Here is a 17,644-nt window from a genome sequence, read left to right as displayed (position 1 = left end):
TGGTCTTGGTTCAGTCCATCCCGGGCCCCTGTTTGTCTAAAATCAAGCCATGTGGGTCTTTCTGACACTCCTCATCGTGCTCTTGACTAGCGTGACTCCCTGCTCCCGGTTTGTGGGGACTGAGAAGATTCCCAGGATGCACTGGTGCCCCTACCAACCACGCAGTCTGTCGTGGCATCTCCCGCCATACCTGCCTTGCTTGGATGTTCCCAAACATGTCATGGGCATGCTTTCTTCTGTCTGCCTCCTTCCCGATGGGTCTGGCAAATTCCGCTTATCATATCCCAGCTTGCGTGTCACCTCCTCCAAGAAGCCCTCTCTGGCTTGCCCCCGGGAGAATTCATTCCTCCTGGAGCCTCTCTATATGGTGCAGAGGTCAAGGGCACAGACTCTGGAGCTAGACCCCTTGGGTTCCTCCAGGCACCCCCATGCCCCAGGGCATGACTTTAGTGCCTCAGGTTTCCCATCTGTAAAATGGGCACACTGATAGTTTCTTCGTCATAAGGCTCTGGAGAGGATGAAATGAATCCATTTGCAAAAAGGACCCAGAGCAACGTGGAACACACAAGCACTCAGTACGCGTCAACTGTTATTAACTCATGTTTGTTTGCTGTATTTGTCATAAGGCAGTTTTCTTCACTTGTCTGTCTTCCTATCTGGTCATAGACCCCATAAGAGCAGGAACTGACACTAAAATCTGCATCCCAGCACCTAGAAAGAGGGCCAAAACGTTATGGGTGCTTCATAGGGTGACCCACTGTCCCAGTCTCCCTTGGACAGAGGGGTTTTCCCTGGATGCAGGACTTTTGGTGCTAAATCTAGGAAAGTCTCAGGCAAACTGGGACAAGTTGTTCACTCCGGTACTTCAACAGTTTGTAGAAAGTAATACCTAGGTATGAAAAAAGGACACCAAGATTCATCTGGAAAGGCATGAAGATTTGGGAGCAGGCCAGATGTAGTGGCTCATGCCTGAAATCCCAACACTTTGGGAGGCCAAGGCAGAAGGATCGCTTGAGCTTAGAAGTTCGAGACTGGCCTGGGCAACATAGTGAGACCCCATCTCTATTAACAATCAAACAAATTAGCTGGGCATGATGGCACATGTCTATAGTCCCAGCTACTTGGGAGGCTGAGATAGTAGGATCCCTCGATCACTTGAGCCCAGGAGGCTGAGGCTGCAGTAAGCTATAATAGGGCCACTGCAATTCAACCTGGGAGGGGGAGGGCATGGACAGAGGAAGACTCTACCTTGGGTTAATAAAAAAAAAGATTTAGGAGTAGACATGAAAAAGCAGGAAGGGCTTACTCCAATAGCCCTAACATAGAATCTGAGAAAACGATGTTTGTTAAAGAAGATGTTTATGTAATGACAAGCCTCCATATAGATGGTCTCACAGTTCAGCTCAAGGTAACATGAGGATTTACGATGCAGATGCCAGCACATCACCAAATATGCTCAAGAACTGGAATCCCTGAATTGAGCCTGGAGTCCTTCATTTCCTCCAGGATTCCTGGGGGCAGTGTGTTGTTTCTCAACAGGGCACCCTAGGATGTCCAGGCAGGAGGAGATCAAGTTGGGATAAAACATCGGTGGACAGGCTGGGCGCAGTGGCTCACGCCTGTAATCCCAGCACTTTGGGAGGCCGAGGCAGGCGGATCACCTGAGCTCAGGAGTTCAAGACCAGCCTGGCCAACATGGCAAAACCCCATCTCTACTAAAAGTACAAAAATTAGCCGGGCGTGGTGGCACACGCCTGTAACCCTAGCTACTCGGGAGGCTGAGGCAGGAGAACTGCTTGAGCCCAGGAGACGGAGATTGCAGTGAGCTGAGATCATGCCACTGCACTGCAGCCTGGGCAACAGAGCAAGACTCTGTCTCGAAAAACAAAACAAAACAAAACAACAACAACAACAACAAAAACACGGGTGGAAAGAGGTTGAAAGGGAAGTGTGGGGGCGTGTGCACATGGACAAGATGAAGTCAGAAAGAAAAACTGCCGCAGTCTCCAAACCTCAAGACTGGTTGGTTCATTTTTTTCTCCTTGGTGCAAGTTTATGGCACTGCTAGAATCATCACTCAGCGGAAGAGACCCCTTGTTTGGGCCAGCATCCATTCCAGTTCTGGTTCCGGCTATGGAAAGATGTCAAGAGGGTAGTTCCAGGCTGGGCACGGTGGCTCACGCCTGTAATCCCAGCATTTTGGGAGGCCGGTGTGGGCGGATCACTGGAGGTCAGGAGTTCAAGACCAGCCTAGCCAACATGGTGAAACCCGGCTCTAATAAATACATAAAAATTAGCCAGGCGTGGTGACGCACCCCTGTAATCCCAGCTATGTGGGTGGCTGAGGTAGGAGACGTGCTTCAAACCAGGAGGCGGAGGTTGCAGTGAGCTGAGATCATGCCACTGTGCCCCAGCCTGGGCGACAGAGTGAGACTCTGTCTCAAAAAATAAAGAGGGTAGTTCCAGCAGGGCACAGTGGCTCACACCTGTAATCCCAGCACTTTGGAAGCCCGAGGCGGGAGGATGGCATGAGCCCAGGAGTTCGAGACCAGCCTGGGCAACACAATGAGACCCCATCTCTACAAAAAAGATAAAAATTAGCCAGGAGTGGTGGTATGCACCTGCAGTCCCAGCTACTTAAGAAGCTCAGTGGGGAGGATCACCTGATCCTGGGAGGCAGAGGTTGCAGTGAGCCATGTTTGCACCACTGCACTCCAGCCTGGGCAACAGAGCAAGACCCTGTCTCAAAAAAAAAAAAAAAAAAGAGAGAGAGAGAGAGAGAGGGTAGTTCTTACCACTGTATTATCCATTCAGAACCTTGAGTCATGAGCAGGCTCCCCAATGTCCCCACCCCATCAAATTCAGAGATACTTGTCACTCCACACTAATACCTAGTCCTTGGGGTAGCCCTAAAGCCACTTGTTCAATGGGGACAAGGTGTCATCCATTCCCCAGAAATGACACTGGCTTTCTTCACGGGTATGAAGCAGATTCTGAGTCTCTAACTTGCTGGTACCCCAAGATGTCACAACGTCAACAGTTCCAGCCAACAAGTGTGGAGAAGAAAGGGGACATGGAGTTGCCACCGTGTAAGTGCTCCACCTTCAGTGCTTGCTTGTGACACTGAAGGTACACCCTTGTCTTTTTTTTTTGAGATAGAGTCTCATTCTGTTGCCCAGGCTGGAATGCAGTGCCACGACCTCGGCTTACTGCAACCTCCGCCTCCCAGATTCAAGCGATTCTCTCACCTCAGCTTCCTGAGTAGCTGGGACTACAGGCATGTGCCACCAAGCCCAGCTAATTTTTGTGTTTTTAGTCGAGATGGGGTTTCACCATATTGGCCAAGCTGGTCTCGAACTCCTGACCTCAAGTGATCCACCCACTTCAGCCTCCCAAAGTGCTGGGATTACGGCATGAGCCACTGTGTCCAGCCTGACACCCTTGTCAAAGGAGTCTCAGGGCCTTTTTCCTCCCTGACCCCATCCCTTTCTGGTGAAATGGCCAACAGGCAGGCAGGGCCCAAAATGGAAGGAGGAGTAGGACGGATAGTGACCAAGGCTGAGAACTGCCCTTGAGCAACTGAACAGGACGCGGGGGCTTCTGAGCAGAATCAAATCAGGAATTGGCCTGGTGGGGAACCTGAGGCCACTAAGCTCAGAGATAATACAGGCTGGACTTCATCTCTGCCTGGTGCCCAACATAAATTTCTTTTTTTGAGAAGGAGTCTCACTCTACTGCACAGGCTAGAGTACAGTGGCACCTACATAGCTCACCACAGGCTCAAACTCCTGGGCCCAAGTGATCCTCCCACCTCAGCCTCCCAAGTACCTGGGATTACAGGCACATAGCACAATGCCTGGCTAATTTTAGTTTTTTTTGTAGAGATGAGGTCTTGCCATGTCACCCAGGCTGGTCTCGAACTCCTGGCCTCAAGTGATCCTCTTGCCTTGGCCTCTCAAAGTGCTGGGATCAAACAAAGATAATTTAACATATGGAAATTTCAGAAACACCTCCGTGTGTCCCCCTGTTATTTACAAGAGTCACAGAGTCACTCATAGCTCAGGGACAGCAGGAATGGCGTGGAGTACGGCCTGGCCAACTGAATACCCAACTGTTACTCAGAGTGAAGAGAAGACACAGATGATGGTGAACAGGCAGGGCATGAAGAGGGAAATAAAAAGGGCTAAAAGAAAGGTAAGACAATGGGGCCAAGCGTGGTGGCTCACACCTGTAATCCCAGCACTTCGGGAGACAGAGGCAGATGGATCACTTGAGGTCAGAAGTTCGAGACTAGCCTGGCCAACATGGCAAAACTCTGTCTTTACTAAAAATATAAAAATTAGCCAGGTGTGGTGGTGTTGCATGTAATTCCAGCTACTTGGGAGGCTGAGGCAGGAGAATTGCTTGAACCTGGGAAGCGGAGATTGCAGTGAGTAAAGACGTACTGCTGCACTCCAGCCTGGGCCACAGAGCGAGACTTTGTCTCAAAAAAAAAAAAAAAAAAAAAAAAAAAGTTAAAATGGCAGAATTTTAAGGCAAGTCAAATCTTTAAGAGCAGAAACTCTAAGACCCAGGCTCCTTGGTTCAAATCCCAACTCTGCCACTTCTAGGGTGTGCAAACGGGAGTGAGTTGCCAAATTTCTCTCAGGTTTCCTCATCTGGAAAATGGGCCAACAATAGCACTTACACTTCAGAGGGCTGCTGTGAGAATGTAGTGAGCAAAATATACTAGAACATTGGGTAAGCAGGTTACTATTATATAAACACACAGCTGTCATTACATTACAGAGGAGAGTAAAACCCAGGGAGGGGGTGACTTTCCCACAGTCACACGGGGGCTTCACTGCGAGAGGCAGGAGGACCCAGGCACAGACCTCATCCCGCCACAGGGGCCTGTTCTGTACCCAGGACCTCCACGGCTTCACAGGTAGACATTCACTTGTTTGGCTAAATCCCCTACAGTCTGACTTTCCCACCCCTACCCGCAGTGTGGTCGACAGAATAATGCCCCAAAATTGTTCACAGCCTAATCCCTGGAAGCTCTGAATATGTGACCTTAAGTAGTAAAGAGAGACTTTGTGTATGTGATTAAGAATCTTGAGATGAGGGGGTTATTCTGGATTAACCAGGTAGACCCAGTGTAATCACAAAGGTCCTTATAAGAGAAAGGTAGAGGAGTTCGAGACCAGCCCTGGCCACATAGAGAGACCGCATCACTACAAAAATTACAAAAATTATCAGGGTGTGACAGCGCATATGTATCGTCCCAGCTACTTGGGAGGCTGAGGTGGAAGGAGGCTGGGGGGTGGGGTCTGGGGGGTTGAGGCTGCCGTGAGCCGTGGCTGCATCACTACACTCCAGCCTGGGCCACAGAGCAAGACCTCTGTTGGGTTTAAGTGTAGAAAAAGGAAGCTGTTGGCTTTGAAGGCGGAGGAGGGGGCCGTAAGTTAGGAAATGCAGGCGGCCTCTGGAAGCTGGGTAAGGCAAGACTGTGGATTTTCCCCGGGAGCCTCCAGGAGCACAGTCCAGCTGACACTGCTATTTTTTTTGTGTTGTTGAGTCCAAGTCTCACTCTGTCGCCCAGGCTGGAGTGTAGTAGCGCGATCTCAACTCACTGCAACCTCCGCCTCCCGGGTTCAAGCGATTCTCCTGCCCCAGCCTTCTGAGTATCTGGGATTACAGGCACCCAACACCATGCCCAGCTAATTTTTGTATTTTAGTAGAGATGGAGTTTCACTGTGTTGGCCAGGCACGTCTCAAACTCTTGACCTCAGGTGATTCGCCTGCCTCGGCCTCCCAGAGTGGTGGGATTACAGGCGTGAGGCACCGCGCCCAGTCGACACATTGAATTTAATCTGGTGAAGCCCACTGCAGACTTCAGGCTCCACAGCTGGAAGATACTACATTCATGTTACCTGAGCCACTGAGTTCGGCGTAATGCGTTAGAAAACTCATCCATCCACCCTCATAGCTGGGTTGCCCAGATTCCCCACCGGCCCTGCAGATTCTCAATGGGCACTCTTCCCCCTCCCACAGCAGGGGGCACCAGGCAGAGATCAGACCCCCTCAACCTCCCACCTTAACCCCCAGGCACCTGTCCACCCGCCCTGGGCTCAGAAGCAGCCCTCCTCCTCTGGCTCAAACTTCAATCTGGTGAATGTGGCCATCTCTACGTGGGAGTGGGCCCTGTGGTCTCTGGAAGGGACTGTGCTCAGACAACGTCCCCTCTTGCCAATCATGCCCTCTCAGCTGGCTCTTTTCCTGAGGTCTCCTAAATGGTTTAATCTTTCCAAGCACGGTGGCTCATGCCTATAGTCCCAGCACTTTGGGAAGTGAGGCGGGGAGATCACTTGAATCCAGGAGTTCAAGACCAGCTGAGTAAAATGGCAAAACTCTGTCTCTTTTTTTAATTAGCTGGCCATCGTGGTGCGCACCTGTAGTCCCAGCTACTCACCGAGCTGAGGTGGGAGAATCACTTGAGCCCAGGAGTTTGAGGCTGCAGTGAGCTGTGATCACGCCACTGCACTCCTGCCTGGGTGAAAGAGCAAGACCCTATCTCAAAATAAATAAACAAACAAATAAACAGATCAAAACAAAATCCCCCTCCTGCCTTGGCCTGGGTCCTCAGCCCCTCCAGTCACCTGCCTCTCCTCCAAATCCACCTTCCACGTCAACACGCTTCCTGTTCCCTTCCTGCTCCCCAGGGATGCAGGGTCTGCACGAAGCCCTTGTGGTGCCCCCACGCCTCAACCTCAAACGCATCAAGGTGACCACAGCCCTCCCCTAGACAACACCCCGAGTCCTCATGCATGAGATAATGCTCCAGTCCTCCTCAAAAGCAGGGAGATGCAGCTAAAACCATACAGAGACAGATGATCAGGCTGAATATCGTCAGTGAGAAGTCACACGACATCACACACCTGCTGACGGGACATCACACACTTGCTGACGGGACATCGCACACCTGCTGACTGACAGGACGAGGTGAGAAGGGCCTCTGTGGCCTTCCTCCCCTAAACCCGCAGCCCCACGTAGTCATGAGAAAACTGGCCACGGGGCACCAGGCCAGCACTCCTCAAAATTGTCAAAGTCACGGAAAACAGGAAAGTCCAAGAAACTGTCAGAGACTAGAGGACAATGAATAGAGAGGTGACAACTGAATACGACATAGAACCCCGGCACAGAAAAGCCTTAGTTGGAAAAACGTGATGTCCAAATAAAGCCTGGAGTTTGGTAAACAGTAATGCAGCGGTGTCAGAGAAGCAGTTGCGGCCAGTGTCCCACAGGGAAGTAGATGCTGGGTGACAGTAAATGGGAGCTCTCTGTATTAATTGTACCAATTTTCTGCACATCTCAAGCTCTTTTTTTTTTTTTTTTTGAGACAGGGTCTCACTCTGTCACCCAAGCTGGCATGCAGTGGCGCAATCTCAGCTCACTGCAACCTCTGCCTCCCAGGTTCAAGCAATTCTCATGCCTCAGCCTCCTGAGTAGCTGGGACTACAGGCATGCACCACTATGCCTGGCTATCTTTTTGTATTTTTGGTAGAGATGGGGTCTCACTATGTTGCCCAGGCTGGTCCCAAACTCTTGACCTCAAGCGATCCGCCTGCCTCGGCCTCCCAAAGGCCAGGGGTTACAGGAGTGAGCCACTGCACCTGGCCATAAAAGATTTTTTTTAAACCCCATAACCGATGCCATGATATCATGATACCATTTTTCACCCATCCACCGGGCAAAGAGCAAAATGTTGGTAACACACACACAGAGTTAGCCTGGGTACGGATAAACTGAGGCTCCTGCAACAGAAACGGCCAATCAAATTTAACATGCACAAGTCCAGCAACTCTTCCTCTAGAAATGTGTGCTGGCAATAACCCTCACATGTGGGTGAAATGACAAAATGACAAGCACATGGGGTATTCACTACAGCGTTGCTGGTTAACAGCAGAAGCCTACTCCGCCAGCAAGGCAAAGGTACCAATCAGAGATGGTCCCTCCCCGCAAGGTACTGAAATGAGGAAGGGTTCTATTTGGGGAAATGCAATCATCACCAAGATACACCATCATGTTTAATGAGGCAGGAGAGTGTTAGTAGTGGGCCACCATTTGTGTATGGTGAGAGAAGATATACTTTTTTTTTTTTTTTTGAGGAGTCTCGCTCTGTTGCCCAGGCTGGAGTGCAGTGGTGCGATCTCGGCTCACTGCAACCTCCGCTTCTCAGGTTCAAGCACCTCTCCTGCCTCAGCCTCCCAAATTGCTGGGATTACAGGCGCCCACCACCACGCCCAGCTAATTTTTGTCTTTTTAGTAGAGATGGGGTTTCACCATGTTGGCCAGGCTGGTCTCAAACTCCTGACCTCAAGTGATCCTCCCGCCTCGGCCTCCCAAAGTGCTGGGATTACAGGCATGAGCCAAGGTGCCCGGCGTTTTTTTGTTTTTTTGTTTTTTTAAAGACAGGTTCCCACTGGGTTGGCCAGGCTGGAGTGCAGTGGCATGATCACAGCTCATTGCAGCCTGGAGCTCCCAGGCTCAAGCGATCCTCCTGCCTCAGCTTCCAGAGCAGCTAGGACTACAGGTGTGCACCACCACACCCAGCTAATTTTTTTATTTTTTGTAGAGCCGGGGTCTCACTTTGTTGACCAAGCTTGTCTCAAACTCCTGGGCTCAAGCAATCCTCCCATCTTGGCCTCTCAAAGCGCTGGGATATGCCTGGCCTAGTATTTCTTTATATAATATGCATAAAATGTCTCCAAAGGCATACATAAGAAACTTAACGGTCGGTGTTTGTAGGGAGGGGAACCAGGTGGACTAGGGGACGGGGTGTGACAAACACTGGTCGCTTTTACACCCTTGCTGGTCTTTTGTATGTTGAGCCATAGTAATATTACATATTTACAAGATAGATACTTTTTTAATTAAAAAAGAAAGTCTCCTCTGCAAACCTGTCTCTGTTCTCCCCAGGCCTCCTTCCCGGGTCCTTCCCGCCTCTGGGTAAAGATGATGTCACCACAGCCCTTTGTGTTCCTGCCCAGCACCTGGCCCCGGGACCTTCCCTGTTTGCAGAGTGATTAAAGCTTCTAATTATTTCCATTTTGTAAGATGTTCCCTTTACCACTCCCGCTGTATCAACCCCAAAATTTGCACTAACAACACCCTATTTGTCAATATAAAGTTCTTTTTTCTCTTTTTTGAGACAGAGTCTCACTCTGTGGCCCAGGCTGGAATACAGTGGCACGACCTTGGCTCACTGCAACCTCTGCCTCCCGGATTCAAGCGATTCCCTCGCCTCAGCCTCCCAAATAGTTGGGATTACGGATTCATGCCACCACGCTCAGCTAATTTTTTTATTTTTAGTAGAGACAGGGTTTCACCGTGTTGGCCAGGCTGGTCTCGACCTCCTGACATCAAGTGATCTGCCCACCTCGGCCTCCCAAAGTGCTGGGATTACAGGCGTGAGCCACTGCACCTGAACTAAAGTTCTTTTTTTTCATGTTACACTATGATCCAGTTTTCCTCCAGGAGGTTCTAAAGACCAATGGTGGACAAGGGATTGGCAGATGTGGACCCTCCCTTGCCGGCCTTATGGGACCTATATAGGGAGGCAAAGTCAACCAACGGGGCAGATGTGTGAGAGATATGAAGGGGAGACTGGGTATAGTTTTTTTTTTTTTGGGGAGGGGTACAGTTCCTAGGAGCGAGTGGAGGATCTGGGGACAAGGGCAAGGGGGCAGATCTGGGTACAGCGGGGACAGACACCCAGAAACCATGAACCTGTGTCCCGTGGGGCAGGTGAGCAGTGCGGGGCCAGGAGAGTGAGGTCGTGTTACAGGAGCCTTCACACCACAAGGTGTGCCCCAGCGCCTGGGTTTATGGGGGACCCCACCAAAGGGGCTTCTATTTCAAAACCCAGCAGTCCAAGAACAACTTGAAAACCCCCAGAGGGATTCAACTCCTGCCAAGAAGGAGAGTTCAGAGTCTAAAAATAAGCTTCAAAACCGAGAATACCAAGAGAACCACCCACCGCAGAAGCCATCCCAACAACTCGCCGTCAGCGTAAACACACATCAAAGGTCTCACGGCCCACGGCCAAGGGTGTCTTCTCCCGAGAACACAAAAAACCACGTCGAAACACAGCAGAAACCCCAGTCTCCACAGCTTCTGGTGTTGCTTCATTCTGACCCATAGCCTCTGTAAACATTCCCCCGAAAAAAGTATCTTAACCTTTTACTTTTCTTTTTTCTTTCTTAAACTGAACTTTGTTTTACAATCTGGGTCTCGCTGTGTTGCCAAGGCTGCAGTGCAGTGTGCAATCATAGCTTACTACAGCCTCGAACTCCTGGGTTCAAGTGATCCTCCCACTTCAGCCTCTCGAGCAGCTGGGACTCCAGGCACACGCCACCATGATTAGCTAGTTTTTTTCATTTTTAATTTTTTGTAGAGACGGGGTCTCACTATGTTGCCCAGGCTGGCCTCGAGTTATCCTCCCAAAGCGTTGGGATTACAGGCATGAGCCACTGTACCCAGCCTTAATCTTTTTCTAAAATCAATCCCAGCTGGGCCCGGTGGCTCACGCCTGCAATCCCAGTGCTTTGGGAGGCCGAGGTGGGTGAATCACTTGAGGTCAGGAGTTCGAGACCAGCCTGGCCAACGTGGTGAAACCCCATCTCTGCTAAAAATCCAAAAATTAGCTGGGCAAGGTGGTGCATGCCTGTAGTCCCAGTTACTCGAGAGGCTAAGGCATGATAATTGCTTGAACCTGGGAGGTGGAGGTTGCAGTGAGCTGAGATCGCATCACTGCACTCCAGCCTAGGCAACAGAGCAAGACACTGCCTCAAAATAAATAAACAAGCAAATAAGTAAATAAATTCCCATATTCCTCTATGCTTTCTTACAATCCGCAAAAAAAAAAAAAAAAGAGCGAGACAGAGAGAGAGAAAGAGAAAAAGAGAAAGGAAAGGAAAAATGCTTGTGTCTACATCTGTGGTTCCACCCTGTCCCAGGCTGCCAACAGTCCAACATGGGGCTGATGGCAGCTCCGTCCCACCAACACAATTTGCTGCTTCAAAGCCTCTGAGGACTTGGACACCAGCAGAGCTGAGCGTGCAAGGACTCTGTGTAAAGTAAGAGTTCATAGTTGCCTTGGGCGCCTCATCTGAGTGAGGCAAACGGGCTTGGGCATCTGCTTTGATGATAAATATATACCTTATTTGGGAGTCTTCTATTTGCTTACTTCCTTTGTTCTGGCCAAATTCCAGATGACTGCAGGTAGTCTAACTGTCTGTCTTTGAAATTATAGAAAACAGCAATCTTGCCTTTAGCAAGACTTACGGATAATGTGGGAACAGGGTGGTGGCGGACATTGCCTGTCACGTGCTTTTCACGCCTGTTTCACATCCCCTGGCTGACACCACATGATCTAGCCCTTGATGACATATGCCTTCCTCCTGCATCCTAATTGCTTCCTGTCTGCAAGTTAGGTTCTATTAATATTTCCCTAACTGGACCATATTACGTTACCCTCCGCCCACCCCAGAGGAAGGGATGTGATCTATATTTCCCCACCAGGCCTTGAGAAAGCCACGTGCATCTGACATCCTTGCACAGCTGAGGTCTCCTGTGCCCATATGGCACATCTATCCCATCCATGACAGGGTATCTATGGCATCAGCTCATTAGAAGTGTCTATTTTTTTTTTTTTTTTGAGACGGAGTCTCCCTCTGTTGCCCAGGCTGGAGTGCAGTGGCACGATCTCGGCTCACTGCAACCTCCCCCTCCCAGGTTCAAGCAATTCTGCCTCAGCCTCCCGAGTAGCCAAGATTACAGGCACCCACCACCATGCCCGGCTACTTTTTGTACTTTTAGTAGAGACGAGGTTTCACCATGCTGGCCAGGTTGGTCTTGAACTCCTGACCTCAAGTGATCCACCCACCTCAGCCTCCCGAAGTGCTGGGATTACAGGTGTAAGCCACCGCGCCCGGCAAGAAGTGTCTAAAATAAGACAAGACAAATCTTCCTCACTGACAAATTCCAAACAGTATTCGTAGATACTCCCCCTCCAGGGGATGCACTTTTATTTTATGTTCTTTTTTTGAGACAGGGTCTCACTCTGTCACCCAGGCTGGAGTGCAGTGGCACCATCATAGCTTACTGTGGCCTCAGCCTCCTGGGCTCAAGCCATCCTCCTCCCTCAGCCTCTCGAGTAGTTGTGACTGCAGGTGTGCATCAACAAGCCCAGCTAATCTTCTATTTTTTGTAGAGATGGGGTCTTGCTCATTCCACTATTTCCAGGCTGGAATGCAGTGGCTTGATCGTAACTCACTGAAGCCTTCAACTTCTGGGCTCAAGGGATCCTCCCACCTCAGCCTCCCGAGTAGCTGGGGCTACAGGTGTGCACCACCACACCCAGCGATTTTTTTTTTTTAACTTTCCGTAGAGATGGGGGTCTCAATATGTTGCTCAGGCTGGTCTTCAACTCGTGGCTTCAAGTAATCCACCGGCCTCAGCCTCCAAAAGTGCTGGGATTACAGGCATGAGCCATGGCACACGGCAGGAGGTGGAACTTAATCTCTCCCTTTCCTCTCCTGTGTGTGGGCTGGACTCCATGACTCTCTTTCAAAGAACAGAGTCGCCAGGCATGGTGGCTCATGCCTGTAATCCTGGCATTTTGGGAGGCCAAGGCAGGTGGATAACCTGAGGTCAGGAGTTTGAGACCAGCCTGGCCAACATGGGGAAACATGTCTATATACAGGCACATGCCTGTAATCCCAGCTACTCAGGAGGCTGAGGCAGGAGAATCGCTTGAACCCAGGAGGCAGAGGTTGCAACGAGCCAAGATCGCACCATTGCACTCTAGCCTGGGCAACAAGAGCAAAACTCCGTCTATGAAAAGGGAAAGAGAGTAAACTACAAGCGAGAAAATCTGGCAAATATCTCCTTTTCACTCTCTCTCGTGATATTAATTAACATCAGGAATACTTTACTCTCTCCCTTGATATTAACATCTGGAATGTCATGTGCATATCATGTGCCCTCTGATGTGACAGGATGAGGACACTTCACCTCCGTGGTCTTCTCCTCCCAGAACCCACAACCCCAGTGTAATCATGAGAGAAATATCAGACAACCCTGATTTGAGGGAAATTCTACAGAATCCCTGATCTTCAAAAAGTGTCAAGGTTATGAAAAACAAAGCAAGACTGAGAAACTAACACAGCCAGGGCGGCTGAGGAGACAGGATGACTAAATGCAGTGTGGGGCCCGACACAGTGGCTCATGCCTGTAATCCCACCACTTTGGGAGGACAAGGCGGGTGGATCGCCTGAGGTCGGCAGTTCGAGACCAGCCTGGCCAACATGGGGAAACCCCATCTCTACTAAAAATACAAAAATTAGCTGGGTGTGGTGGTGTGTGCCTGTAATCCCAGCTACTCGGGAGGCTGAGGCAGGAGAGTTGCTTGAACCCGGGAGGCCAAGGCTGTAGTTGGCTAAGATTGCGCCATTGCACTGCAGCCTGGGCAACAAGAGCGAAACTCTGTCGCAAAAAAATATAAAATAAAATATATCAATGCAATGTGGTACCCTGGGTTAGGACCCTGGCCCAGAAAAAAGGACATCAGTGGTAGAACTGGGAACTCCAAATAAAGTCTGGAGTTTGGTGAACAGTAACATACCCTCATCAGTTTCTTGGTTTGACAAATATACTGCGTGATGTAAGATGTTAATAATGGAGAGAACCAGGAACCGGGTGAGGAACTTCCTGTACTAACTTCACAACTTTCTTGCGAATCAAAAATTATGCCAAAATTAAAAGTTTATTTAAATACCTTCAGGGATCACACTTATAAATGAGTCAAATAGGTGTTGGGGCTCAGGACACACCACCCCAAAATATGACTGTAGGAGACTAGAATATGTCACCTCAGGATCTATTTCTTTGGCATATTTCAAGCTGATTATTCTGAGAAACTGCAGACACAGGAGTAGCTCTGAAAAGCTGTCCTTTGATACAATAAATTGAAATCTGGCCGGGCGCGGTGGCTCACGCTTGTAATCCCAGCACTTTGGGAAGTTGAGGCGGGTGGATCACGAGGTCAGGAGATCGAGACCACCACGATGAAACCCCGTCTCTACTAAAAATACAAAAAATTAGCCGGGCGTGGTGGCGGGCGCCTGTAGTCCCAGCTACTCGGAGAGGCTGAGGCAGGAGAATGGTGTGAACCCGGGAGGCGGAGCTTGCAGTGAGCCGAGATTGCGCCACTGCACTCCAGCCTGGGCGACAGAGCGAGACTCCGTCTCACAAACAAAAGAAAAAAAAAAATAAATAAATAAATAAATAAATTGAAATCTACAGGTTGATTATCCCAAATGTGAAAATCAAAAATCTGAAACTTTTTGAACACAGACATGATGCTCAAAGGAAATGCTCATCGGATCATTCTGGAATTTGGATTTTTGGATTAGAGATGCTGAACCAGTAAGTAGAATGCAATATTTCAAAATGTGAAAAAAAATCCAAAATCTGAAACATTTCCAGTCCCAAGCATTTCAGAGAAGAGATACTTGATCTGTGTAAAGGAAAGTGACTATCATAGGACCCTCATTAACCAGGGAGGTTTTTTGTTTTTGTTTTTGTTTTTTTGAGATGGAGTCTCATTCTGTGGCCCAGGCTGAAGTACAGTGGTGTGATCTCAGCTCACTGCAACCTCCGCCTCCTGAGTTCAAGTGATTCTCTTGCCTCAGCCTCCTGAGTAGCTGGGATTACAGATGCCCACCACCACACCCAGCTAATTTTTGTATTTTTAGTAGAGACGGAGTTTCACCTTGTTGGCTAGGCTGCTCTTGAACTCCTGACCTCATGATCCACCCACTTTGGCCTCCCAAAGTGCTGGGATTACAGGCGTGAGCCACCGTGCCCAGCTGGAAGATCTTAACTTAGGAGAGGAGATTAAAGGCCGACACCTGGTCACAAGCCATCGCCTGTTCTTCTGACGCTTCTCTGAGACAACTTTCATCGTTCAAGAGACTTTTTATCTGCATAACAAGGCAACCTTTTTTCACCATACGTTTCCTCCCCTTACCCTTCCATAACCTATCACTACCTCCTTCCAGGAGCCCCAAGCCCCTATTCCTTTTTCTTTTTTATTTTGAGACAGGGTCTTGGTCTGTCACCCAGGCTGGAGTGCAGTGGCACAATCTCGGCTCACTGCAGCCTCAACCTCCCAGGCTCAAGCGATCCTCTTGCCTCAGCCTCCAGAGTGGCTGGGACCACAGGCATGAGCCACCATGCCAGGCTAATTTTTGTATTTTCTGTAGAGACAGGGCTTTGCCATGTTGCCCAGGCTGGTCTTGATCTCCTGGACTCAAGCGATCTGCCTGCCTTGTCCTCCCAGAGTGCTGGGATTACAGGCATGAGCCACCATGCCCAGCCCCTTATTCCTTTTTTGTAGCTCAGGCACACTATATAAACTTCAATTATTTGACCTTACTTTGAGTTTCACTTTCTGTGGGACTCCCACATTTATGCATGGAATAAATTTGTTTGTATTTTTGTCTGTTAATCTATCTATCATCGGTTTATTTCATAGACTCAATTATGGTACCTTCAGAAGGCAGAAAGAAAGTCTTCTCTCTCCCCTACATAGGCCAAGAGTAAGAAAAACTATAAGGTGAAATGGAACAGGCAGGTCTTACCCCAAAACACTCAAGTTCAATTTAAAAAAAACAAAATTTGAGTGCTTTGGGGTAAGGCTCATGCCTGTAATGGCAATAGTTTGAGAGGCCAGGATGGATGGATCACTTGACTCCAAGAGTTTGAGACCAGCCTGGGCAACATGGCGAAACCCTGTCTCTACAAAAAAAACCACTAAAATTAGTGTGGTGGCTGAGGTGGAAGGATGGCTTGAGCCCGAGAGGGAGGTTGAGGCTGCATGGAGCTGCGATCACGTCACTGTACTCCAGCCTGGCCAACAGAGCAAGGCTCTATCTCAAAAAATATATAAATAAATAAAGTATATTTTGGATACATGCCAAAGATTAAGTGGGGGGAAAAGGAGAGTTTCTGATACTTCTAACTGATGAGGTGAAAATTAAAAAATAAAATAAAATAAAAAGATACCTAGAATTTCAGCAAAAGAACAGGTTTTAAAGGAATATCCCAAACTCTGCCCAGCTGAATGCATATTTACGCCTGAACACAAGTCTGCACTCCCCTCAAAAGGTATTTCACAACTTCCACAAAGGAAGGACAACAAAACTGAGCTCACAGAAGTAGAGAAAAGAACTGTGGTTACTGGAGGTTACAAAGGGGAGGGGAAGAGAGGCTAGAGAGAGGTTGGTTAATAGGTACAAAGTTACAGTTCAATGGGAGGAATAAGTTCTACTGTTCTGTAGAACAGTAGGGTGAATATGGTTAACAATTATTCAGTGTATATTTTCAAATAGCTAGAAGAGGGAATTCTGAATGCTTACAACACAAAGAAACGGTAACTGTTTGAGGTGATGGACGTGCCAGTTACCCTTGGATCAATTACACACTGGAGACATGTACGAAAATATCACTCTTTATCCCATAAATGTGTATGACTATTATGTGTCAACTAAAAATAAAAGAGAAAATGGTCAATGGCTTTTTAAAGGGTTTGAAAACAAGAGCAAGATATAGTGAAATATCTGTTTCACTCACAACGGAAAAAAAAAAAAACTCCCCACAAAGTTTTAGCCACACGTGGGTGGTAAACTCTTCTAAAAATATATCCCCAAGCTGTGTATAGAACTGTTTTCTACATTTGGGTATCAGATCAACACATAAAAGGGCAAGGCCTTCAGAAAGATAAAGCAGCTTTTTAACTACCAACTTAATCCTCGGAGATCGATTCTTCCAGGAAGAAAAAGGAGAAATATTCAATTCTACTCTGGTCTCCATCTCCCAGCCCCTAGAAAAGAAACACTAAGCTAGGTCCATGAATATGTATATCGCAGAAATGACCCCAGAATAAAAAAGGGATTCCTTAGGCAAAAGAAGGGCACTCACATGCAAATTGTCAGGTCTCCTAAGAAAATAGCCTAGTTTGTAAACAAGAAAGAGAACCAGCTGCGAGGGTCAAAAAGGTCTGGTCTTTTAGGGTCTCTGGAGAAAAACGTTATTTCCAATAATGTGAGCACAGTGGATCCTGACTATAATCCACTTTCAGGAACTATCCAAATTGTACGCTTATTAAATTGAATATTGCTTAAAATTCTTAAACTAAGGACTGTCACCTGGCAGGTTTTAAGCTACAACGATTCTGCAATATGGTTTTTGTTGTCATGCAATTCAACCTGTCTGTCATTCCTGAAAATGTTCAAGGTGAATGGTGCATCTTAAGCCAGAAATGGTTAAGCAGGAAGGATTTAGACAAAAGGGGAAACCCGCACCTCCAGCTCTTTGGGAAAGGAAGCCAGAAATTGGCCTTCGGTTATTTGAGCCCAAAGAAATTCCAGTTTCAGTAGACCTCGGTAAAAGTACAGAAACTCAGAGTGAAATATTTCAGAGAAACGTGTGCCAATTCCATCTTCTGAGTTCAGGCTGTTTCTGCAGGGTGGTATGTCCCACAAGTCAAAGATAAAGTTACCACGATCTTACAGCCAGGTTCAAGCATGGCGTAATG

At 48.4% G+C, this 17,644-nt stretch overlaps 1 protein-coding gene across 8 annotated transcripts in view; it reads right to left on the bottom strand.

Annotated features, from left to right (window-relative positions):
• The window catches only part of LITAF (lipopolysaccharide induced TNF factor), a 45,837-nt gene that overhangs the window by 15,628 nt on the left and 12,565 nt on the right, over nt 1–17,644 (bottom strand). Inside the window, exon 1 of one of the 8 annotated variants that reach the window (XM_058434060.1) lies at nt 11,930–11,968. The exons of 6 other annotated variants lie outside the window; for them this stretch is intronic. The gene's annotated coding sequence lies outside the window, so the exon portion shown is untranslated. Of the gene's footprint in view, nt 1–6,454; nt 6,531–11,929; nt 11,969–17,644 lie in introns of those variants that run through there. One more of the 8 variants, XM_058434059.1, reaches the window with a different exon arrangement.

Source organism: Hylobates moloch, unplaced genomic scaffold, assembly GCF_009828535.3.
Source record: "Hylobates moloch isolate HMO894 unplaced genomic scaffold, HMol_V3 SCAFFOLD_23, whole genome shotgun sequence".
NCBI lineage: Eukaryota > Metazoa > Chordata > Mammalia > Primates > Hylobatidae > Hylobates > Hylobates moloch.
This window is presented reverse-complemented; position numbering and strand designations above follow the sequence as displayed.